This window comes from Myotis daubentonii, chromosome 3 (genome assembly GCF_963259705.1).
Source record: "Myotis daubentonii chromosome 3, mMyoDau2.1, whole genome shotgun sequence".
In the NCBI taxonomy this organism is placed as follows: domain Eukaryota; kingdom Metazoa; phylum Chordata; class Mammalia; order Chiroptera; family Vespertilionidae; genus Myotis; species Myotis daubentonii.
Window position 1 is genome coordinate 31,086,145 of NC_081842.1, and position 9,479 is coordinate 31,095,623.

A 9,479-nucleotide genomic window follows, 5' to 3' on the forward strand; every position below is an offset into this window, starting at 1 on the left:
AAGGCACCAGCCCCATCACCCCGCTGCTGCAGCCACTGCCAGTCACCACAGCCAGCAAGGTTTTTTCAACAACACGGACCCCAATCCCTTCACCATGAAAAAAATGACAACTTTCTTTAGGCATTTTCAGCATGTGTTTTTCATATAATAATTTCTTTCTTTTTTTTATCCTCACCTGAGGATATGTTTCCATTGATTTTTAGAGAATGTGGAAGAGAAAGGGAAAGACAGAGAGAAACATCAAAGTGAGAGGAACACTTTGATTGGTTGCCTGCATGAGCCCTGACCTGGGCCTTGGCCAGGGAGGAGCTTACAACCTAGGTACATGCCCTTGGTCAGAATTGAACCCAGATCCTGCAATTGGCAGGCCAAGGCATTATCCACTGAGCCAAACTGGCTAGGGCAGGATATGACATTTCTTAGCCCTCTAGCAGCAAACCTTCGTTTTTTTCACCAGGAGTGTGCTGAAAAACCCTAGATCACCTTTTTGCATTCTTATTAACCAAGTTACTAAGACTATTACCAGTGGCATACAGGGAGCTTAGCCAATGAGCGGTCAGAAAAGGTGTTTCCTCTGTAGTTCACACCAATCACCGGCTTGGCCCCCACGGCTTCAGGCCTGAGCAGGGGACTCCCATCTCCCTCCCATGGCCAGCTCCGCCCTCGCCCAGGCCTCGACCCCCATCACCCTTCGATCACTGATCGGCCCCAGACTCCTCTGATTGCTGGCTCCACCCCCCGCCCAGACCTGATGCCTCTGGCCCAGGCTTCAGGCCTGGGCAGGGGACCACCATCTCCCTCCTATCACCAGATCGGCCCCTTACCCAGGCCTGATGCCTCCGCCAGAGGCATCAGGCCTGGGCAGGGGACCCCCATTTCCCCCCCATCACCGACTTCTGGGCGGCTTCTGGAGCTTCTAGGGCTGGCCTGCGGCCCGGGATGGTGGCTCGCGCTGGCGGCTGCACTGTCCCACCCTGCCTGTAGTATGCAAATTAGCCGCCATATTGCACTGATTAGCTAATGGGAGGCGTAGCGAAGGTGTGGTCAATTACCATGTTTGTCTATTATTAGATAGGATAATTACAAAACAACAACAATCATTTCTTAAGTTATTACTCTGTTAAGCACTACCTTATTTTCTAAGTAACCTCATGACATTTTTAGCCTCATTGTTGAGGGGATGAAACTAATGTTTCTAGAAGTTAAGTGACTTGTTCAAGGTGACCTAGCTAGTAACAGGTTGACCATATAAAATTGCTAATACACTACTGGTTTTTCCCATCCCCCCAAAAAATCACATAGTTCAATCTAATAAATAAATAGTGAAGGGGGAATCAAATTCATATTTTTGTAACTTCATATGCTTTCCCCTAGATAACAGCCTCTCTACTATAGTAATTAATCCTTTTTATAGGCTACTTCAGCACTTTTATACCATCTGTCTTGGCTAACTTTCTTCATTTGACCTTCTGTTATTATAATGTATGTTCTCTTATCTTCTCCAGTGGACTGCAAACTCTTTGATGATTGTGCCTTAACTTCATACCCCCAGCACTTAGCACAGTACATAAGTCTTCAATAATTTTTTAAATAAAGTAAGTTATTCAAGTATTGGTTAATATCTATGTGTAGTTGATGTGCTTCTGAGATTGTCTTTGTCTCATTTTCTCTTGGTGGAAGTTTTAAAATATGGTCCCAAGGTCTTTGACATTTTTTTCCCCATCAAGAGGTAGTGTCCGTGTCTCCTTTCCATGAATCTAGGCAGACTTGTGACTGCTTCGATCAGTAGAGGAGAATAGGAGGATGTTGTACAACTTCCAAGGCCGGGCCATACAGGCCCATGCAGCTTCTGCCTGAGTGTCTTGGAACATTTGCTCTCTGAATGCTACCATGTGTCCTCTATCTCAGAATGCAGTGACCACATTGTGAGAAGGCCAAACCACATGGAAAGACCTCATGTAGGTTCTCCAGCCAACCGGCCCCGCAGAGCCCAAGCTTTGAGTTATCCTAGCCCACGTACCAGGCAGGTGAGTGAAGAAGTCCTGGATGGTTCCAGCTCTCAACTGTCTGAGTCTCCTCCAATCATTTGAGTCTCACCAGCTAAGGTCCCAGATACTGTGAGGCAGAGACAAGCCATCCTTTTCTGTCCTGTCTGAATTCCTGTGAACATCATAACATGATTATTGCCTTACGCCACTACATTTGGGATAGTTTGTTGTGCAGCAGTAAACAACTAAAGCATTGCCCTCATCCATCCTGTCAGTGATAGCCTGGTCAGCTCTGAACCCTCCACAGGTGGGGCTGGTAGTAGTATAAGGGCACTAACTAACTCGTTTTCCCTACAGAAAAGGGCCTGAGAGTGGGTGGCTATTACCATATCCAGAATCAAAAAGGGTGCTTCAAGTGGATTTCCGCTTCTGGACATGTTCTGAACATTTGGCTCTCACCCTGTGTGCTGAGTCTGTCTTACAGACGTGCTGTCCTGGCCGAGGACTGAACCCAATCTGGTTGGCTGAGAGCAGTGACCTCCCAACTCATTATTGTCACTGCCCTTTCTTAGGGCTGGACCTTGCCTCTGCCATCCCTCACACTGACTGACAGGTCCACTTAACCTACAGCAGCCAAGCCACTCACCGGAAGTGGACCGAAAGCCCTAGTTCCCATTCTACCCTCTTGTTCAGGGCCACTCAAAGATCTATTCTAATCCAGGCTGCCAGCCAAGCTTTGCCTTCATGGATTTGGTAATTTGGACTCTGGCCCCTCCTTAGAAGCAAACAGCTCTCTCTTGACTCCCAGCCATCCTACCTAATATGTTCCTTCTCCTTAGTAAGATTTCTTATAACAGCGGACACACCTGCAAAGATAAGGAGGCAGGCTGAGTAATGTGAGGTGGTGGCCACTAGGGGGCAAGTGGACCTCCAGGCAAGCCAAGAGGCAGAGACAGCCAGAACTCCTGGGACCACTGTGCTGGAGTTTCTGGCATCCAGTCCCAAGCATCACGTGGAAAAGCAGGCAGGGACAGCCACCGTGTTTGGCTAAATCAGTCCTGTGCCATGGAGGGCATTTCTCCTCGCTGTTATGTAAAACTTGCAAGCCTGGGTCTCTGGTTCTCCCAGAGATCTGTAAAGGGCCTACTTTCTTTTTTTTTTTTTTTAAGGCAACAAATCTTTATTAAACACCTGCAAAGTTACTAGGAGGAGGCCATGATGCTGGACATACTGTCAAAGCCCATCTTCACCATGATGTTCTTGGGCTACACATGAAGATCGGCCCCATTCATCAGCGCTCCAGCCTACTTGCTCACCACACCTCTATTTCAGTTGACTGTCGGGGTCAGGTCTCCGAGCATCTCCACCAGCAGCCAACGATGATGTGCTGATAAGTGACACCCACAACATGGCAGATAAATTAGATAAATTTCCAGGCAGAATCTTCAAAACCAGTTATATCTTCCAAAAGACACATGTTTTCATCCAGGGCTTGCCGGAAGGCCTGGAAGTGCCAGGTCTCCAGCAGGTCTCAGAGGTACAAAATCTGTCGGATGGGCTGTTCCTCTTGATGGGCCTGGTTAATCGTGAAGTTACTGTGGGCAGGCATCGTGGTGAAAGTCTTTAGCAGGATCTGGGTGGTGATCATGGCCTGAAAGAAGGCTGGATAGAACTGCTACCACTTAAGGACAGCCAGGCTGGCTTCCAGATCATAGGCATTCTCCTTGACCTGTGTCTCCACACAGTGCTCCAGGGAGGCCAGATTCTCAGAAGTGTGTCCTTGAGCAACTTGTCCACGTTCGCTCTCATCTGCTCAAACTCTGCTGTGACTGCTGTTGCTTTCCACTCGAGGGATGGAGCCAAAGTACCGGCAGGTGCAGGGTCCTTGAGGACTAGAAAAGGAAGTGATCTGGCCTACTGTCTTTTAATAACACTTTTCTGCTTAAACTAGCCAGAGTGGATTATTTTGTCTGGAATTAAGAGCACTGAATTTACCATCTTCCAACGTGTTGTGATCTTTGAATCATTCAGAGAATCCTACAGCCATAAACCATTTATTTAATTTTTGTTTGTAAATCCTGACAGATAGTACTATTAATACTGAAGATTATCATGAGCTCTAATGTACTAGTAGAAAATTAACAAGTACCCTTCAGTAATGTTAAAAACAATGACCAGAGATAATAAATGTAGTATTGATAATAAAGGGCCTTAATTGTTAATAAACAAATTTATGGTTCACTCCCTTTTGGCATTTCTATTTTGGGGGAAGGTTTATAAGAGTTCACAATAATACACATATGTAATTTATGAGCATTTTGGAAATACATGAAAAAATACTGAATAGTATGCATGACCAAAAAAATTTGGAAACCACTGCTGTAAATTCAAAGTATTTATTCTTAAAGAGACCTTAAAGAACATCTAATCTAGTAGTTTGTAAAAAAAATTTGATGGTAGAAATCTTTCTTCAAAGAAAGCCCCAATACCTAAAACAAACAATATATTTGGTAGGGTCCCTCCTCTGCTATTTTCCTGAAGGGTCCAGAGCAGTGCTATTTGCAAACCACTGATATTCTAGACCGCTCTCACTTTGCAGATTAGGAAACTGAGGCCCCAAAAGTAAATGACTTGGCCAAGATGACTTTTCTATTTGATGACTGAACTGGGGCTCAACCTACATTTCCTGAGTCACTTTTTGGCCAGAGTTCTTTCCACGATATTACATTATTTCATTGAAATGCTAGTCTGGTGATGCTCTTTTCCTTTGTGTCCTGAGATGTTGAGAGGTGTTTGCCAGTCTGCGTCTGGGGAGTGTCTGAGAAGCTGGAGGGAAGTATTGGAGAGCCCCTATCCACTGCCCAACCCTCAGAATTTCCAAGCAAGGTTGATCATATAAAAAAAAATTTTAATGAGTTCACTATGTATTTTGTTTCTGCTTCTTCTTGCCTGTTGGCTTTAGTCGAAAGAATCTGGATTGGAAGCTCAGCCAAACATTTTCAACGGATCCAATCGCAGTCACGCTGTCATCTGATAGAAATGTAGCATCACCCGAACCTCTGGGCTCTTGTTCACACATGTGGCTTCCAACCAGCAAAGGAATAAACTATAGTGACTACAAGCAAATATCGCTGAACTTCACTGAGATTGATGACAATGGTAATAAAAATAGTCGTTTCCATGACCAACACTACCAGTAAGTCAACAGTTAAAAGGGGATAGTTTTAAGAGTAACCAATGCATTAGCTCTTGTCAATGAGATTCCTTTTGGCAGTAATATATGCTGGGGATTAAGTTAAACCAAATGTTTGTAACAATGGAAATGTAGTCATGTTAACAGTTAGGATTATCGTCCCAGTGAATATTTACTGTAGTTACATTCAAATTTACCCTTTTGGACACTGTTTGATTATTTTCTTCTCTTATTGATAAATTCCATTTTAGATTCAAACCAGCAGAAAGCATCCTTTGACATTTTAAAAGCCTTGAATTTTATTTCCTTTTAACATTTTTATGCTTTTTTTTTTTTTTTTTTTTACTGCTGGTTCCCCTGCTGCCTGTGCAGTGGAGGGAGTAAGCAACAAAAGCCCTGCTTGAGAAAGTTCTGTAAGTTTTTCAGCCACATTTTACTTTACTTGGAGCTCATAATGCTCGGACCCAGCCATGGCTGAACACTACATGGCTTTTTCCTGATTTCTCTTTGATTTTACATCTGTTTTCTGCCACTTGGTTACTTTGTGGCCAGGCAGGTAAGAGGCCCAAAGTTGACTTTATAGCCTGGGAGATTACCTGTTCCCTAAGCCTACAGGAAGCCAGTACAGAAAGGCCCATCCAGATATGACTTCACATGAAGCTAACCTTCTGCTGGCTCCTGGGGTGACTCGGGCTGTTCTGAGTGCAGGATTCAGCAAGACTAGGAACGAGTGTTGTGTATCACAAACATACTTTGTTATTTAAAGGACTTCTTCTGAAATTGCTCTGTAATAATATTTTTTGATGATTAACATACAGGAAATGCATTTTATCTCATTAAGCCAATATGTGACACTTGGTCATGTTTTTAACCTGTAGAATAAATGGAGGAGGGTGATAGGGAATTTGCACTTTGGGTTGCTTTGCTGTGGTTTCCTTTGATTACTTTTGATCATATACATACAAGGGCGATGTGTATTCCTCCACACTGAGAGGAGAGAGGCCCCACGAATGACTTCGGAACACCCAGGGCTGGTGAGCTTCGAGAGGGCCCTCACAGGGGCCCTCTGAGCTTGTCCTTCCCTTTCCCAGGCTGCCACACCACAGCGGTGTTCATAACAGTGGAAACGTCCTTCTGTTAATAGTTGGAATTATGGTCCCAGTTAATATTTACTGTAGTTACATTTAAATTTACCTTTGTGGACACTGTTTGATCAGGGGAGGAAGAAACCCTTGCTCATTCCCAGGTTGCCCCCAGGCCACCATACAAACATCAGTTGTTCCGTGGCCCCGCTCCTAGAGAATCACTGGTCCTCAAGTGTGAATTGATTGTCCATCTGCTGCCACATAGTGGTTTTTATAGTGAGTGGCATCTATAATCACCTACAAAGCTTTATGAAAACACCGACGCTGAGGTTCCATGCCAAGCCAACTAAATCAGCACTTTTGGTGGCGGGGCATGAACAACAACACTATGTGTTAATGGCTCCCCTGAAGATTTCCACTTAAGTACTCTCCCTGCAATGTCTTTGATTTCATAGAGATCTTTGATCCATTGGCCCAATTGCCTTTTTCGCCATTCATCACTTTCTTGTGTTATGATATACAGATACCCATAGTCCCTAATTATAATCATGGGCAAACATTCAGTCTCTCCCCACTGTAATATTCCCCTAGTAAACTCCCCTAACACCATTAAACTCACTGTTACAACCACTCCGGGCCTGGACCAGATCTCCCAAAGATTTCACATGTTTATGGAAAAACATATAACCAACCATGTTGGCTGTTTAACTTTAAAACCAACACGAATCTCAGTTGGGCACACAGCACAGTTCAAAACCCCTATTAATGCTTTCAGATGTTCAGTTCTTACTACGTCTTCTATTTTCTTCTCCAAATCTCCTATATTCCCTTTTTCTCCCCACCAATCTTGGCAGGTCCCTCATAATTCATTGGGAAAAATACAGATATCAGACGGAATTCCTCATCTTCCTGCCTCCAACTCTACAAAACATCTCTATCCACACTCTCTGCCCTCCCCCTACTGGCTATGGATAAAATCTCCCTATTTCTATCAGAGACCAACCTTCCGTTTCTGCTCTTGATCTCTTCTCCTGTCTTTTGAGGGAATTCATCCTTCCCTTCATAGCAATGCACTGTCAATTTCTTCCATTTTTACAAATATGCTTCAGTATCTTCCATCTTAAAACAAAACACATGTTCCTTAACTCTACATCCACCTTGGCTGTCACACCATATCACTGCTTCTCTTCCCTTTAAAACTTCTTTAACGAGTTGTTTTGAGTGTCACTCCCCACTTCCTCAATACTCCAGGGAAAACAATATTATCAAGATTGTCTTCCAAACAACTTTTCTTGGATATCTAAAAGGAACCTAAACTTATTATGTCCACAAACAATTTCTTTTTTTTTTAACTCCAAAAAATAACCTGGTCCTTCGCCAGTCTTCCCATTTAACTCAATCGCACCTCATCCAATTAGTTTAAGCCTTGATCCATCTCTTTTTCTCACACCCCATATGCAATTCATCAAAATGTCTTATTGGCTGTTCTTCCAGAATATGTCCTGAATCCATTCGCTTTTCTCCATTTCCTATCACTCCAATCAATCACCATTATGCTTCATTTGGACTTACCCAACAGCCTCCTGACAGTCTCCTATCTCCACTCTTACCTCATAATGTTCATTTTCTACACAGCAACATGTGTGTGCTTTAAAAACACAGATGAGATCATGTCCAACAGCTTGCCGTTACACTTAGAATAAATCCAAACATTCTTAAGGTCTGATGGACCTGGGTATTGCCTTCTCATCAAACCTCATCTTAGATACCTACTCCCACCTTTGCTCCAACATGTATGTTTCTCAGTTACTCCAGAAAATCCCAACACCTTCACTCCTGCTGGGTCTCCTAAAAGGCTCGCCTCCCTTGGTCGATCAATGATTCTCTCTCATCATTGATGCTTCTATCTCTCTCTTTCTCTCCCCTCCTCTCTCTGAAATCAATAAAACATATTTTTTTTAAAAAAGATTCTAGCATTGAAAAGCATTAAGATTTTTAAAAATAATAATAAAACAAAATGCTTGCTTTCCAGACCTTCTATTGTCCAGCTCCTATTCTAGCTCAACAGTCACTTTCTCTCCCTGACCGTTCATTCTAAAGCAGTCACCACTTTTTATTATGTTACTTTTTATTTTTATATCCCATCACTTTTTTATTATGTTACTTTTTTTTCATGGCACTTGTTCAACAAATGAAGTTATTTTAGTTGACACCTCAAGAGCAGATAAAGCTGGTTTTAAAAATATTCTCCAGGGATTTGTTTAATAAGGAAAAGCCTTCGGGTGAGATTAACCCTGAGGAAGTCTAAAAACAGTACCTCATCATTAAGGGCAGTGCCTGGATTGCACAGGTGAGTATTATTGACTTTCTTGAATGTCCTTCGGAAAGGTTTGAATTTTGGTGGATATAATTAGCATTTCAGTTCTAGCTCTAACATCCAGATTCTTTGACTAAGGTGCATGCCCAAAAGAATTTTGGATCATATATTTTATGTTCCTCTACCTCAGCAAGAGGCCACCAACTCAGGGGACTTCTTTTATCTTTCTTGCCAATGTTTAAACGATCAGTATCTGGCTTGGAACAAGTTTAGTGATGATCTAAGGACTCTGGTCTTTACTTTTCATAGAGTAAAAGCCCTTCCATGGTTAGTTTAAGAAGTAATTATTTTTTCACTAAACTTCCTTTCGATAAAGGACATAACTAATTTTGCCTCCTTCCAAGTGATAACACCACAAACCACTTTGAGGAGCTAATTGGGAGATAGCCATTTTGAATTCTTTGATACCACTGACAAATGAGAAATATACATGGATAATTTTCCTTTACTGCCAATGGGTATCAAACAGTACATGTATTATAAAATAAAGTTCTCATCCCTACTGGAATAATAGAGGGGTTGAAGGAGGGGTTAATTCACAAAATCTGGAATCAGTGTTCAGCCAACGGTAATTGTAATAATCATCACCATCAGCCTGATCAGTCCCGTGGGGCGTAAGTCAGGACCTAAAGTAATGCATTTTTATCTAAGCTGATGAAAAATTTTACCTGAGATCCAGAGCAGCCTCTCAAGGAGCCAAATTTGATGACTGCCACTGGCAGCAGTGAATATATTGAATTCCGAGGTCAGAATTATTGTTTTAAGTGTTTTCTGAGTGAAACCATATTTGAAGGAATCTGAAATTTCATTCTCATGTTGAAAAATCTTTACAAGTC

The 9,479-nt window shown here is 42.6% G+C and overlaps 1 pseudogene; it reads right to left on the bottom strand.

The window, feature by feature from the left end:
- Positions 1-3,190: 3,190 nt before the first annotated feature.
- LOC132229574 (eukaryotic translation initiation factor 3 subunit K-like) lies at positions 3,191-6,961 on the bottom strand (annotated as a pseudogene).
- Between the last annotated feature and the right edge of the window lie 2,518 nt (positions 6,962-9,479).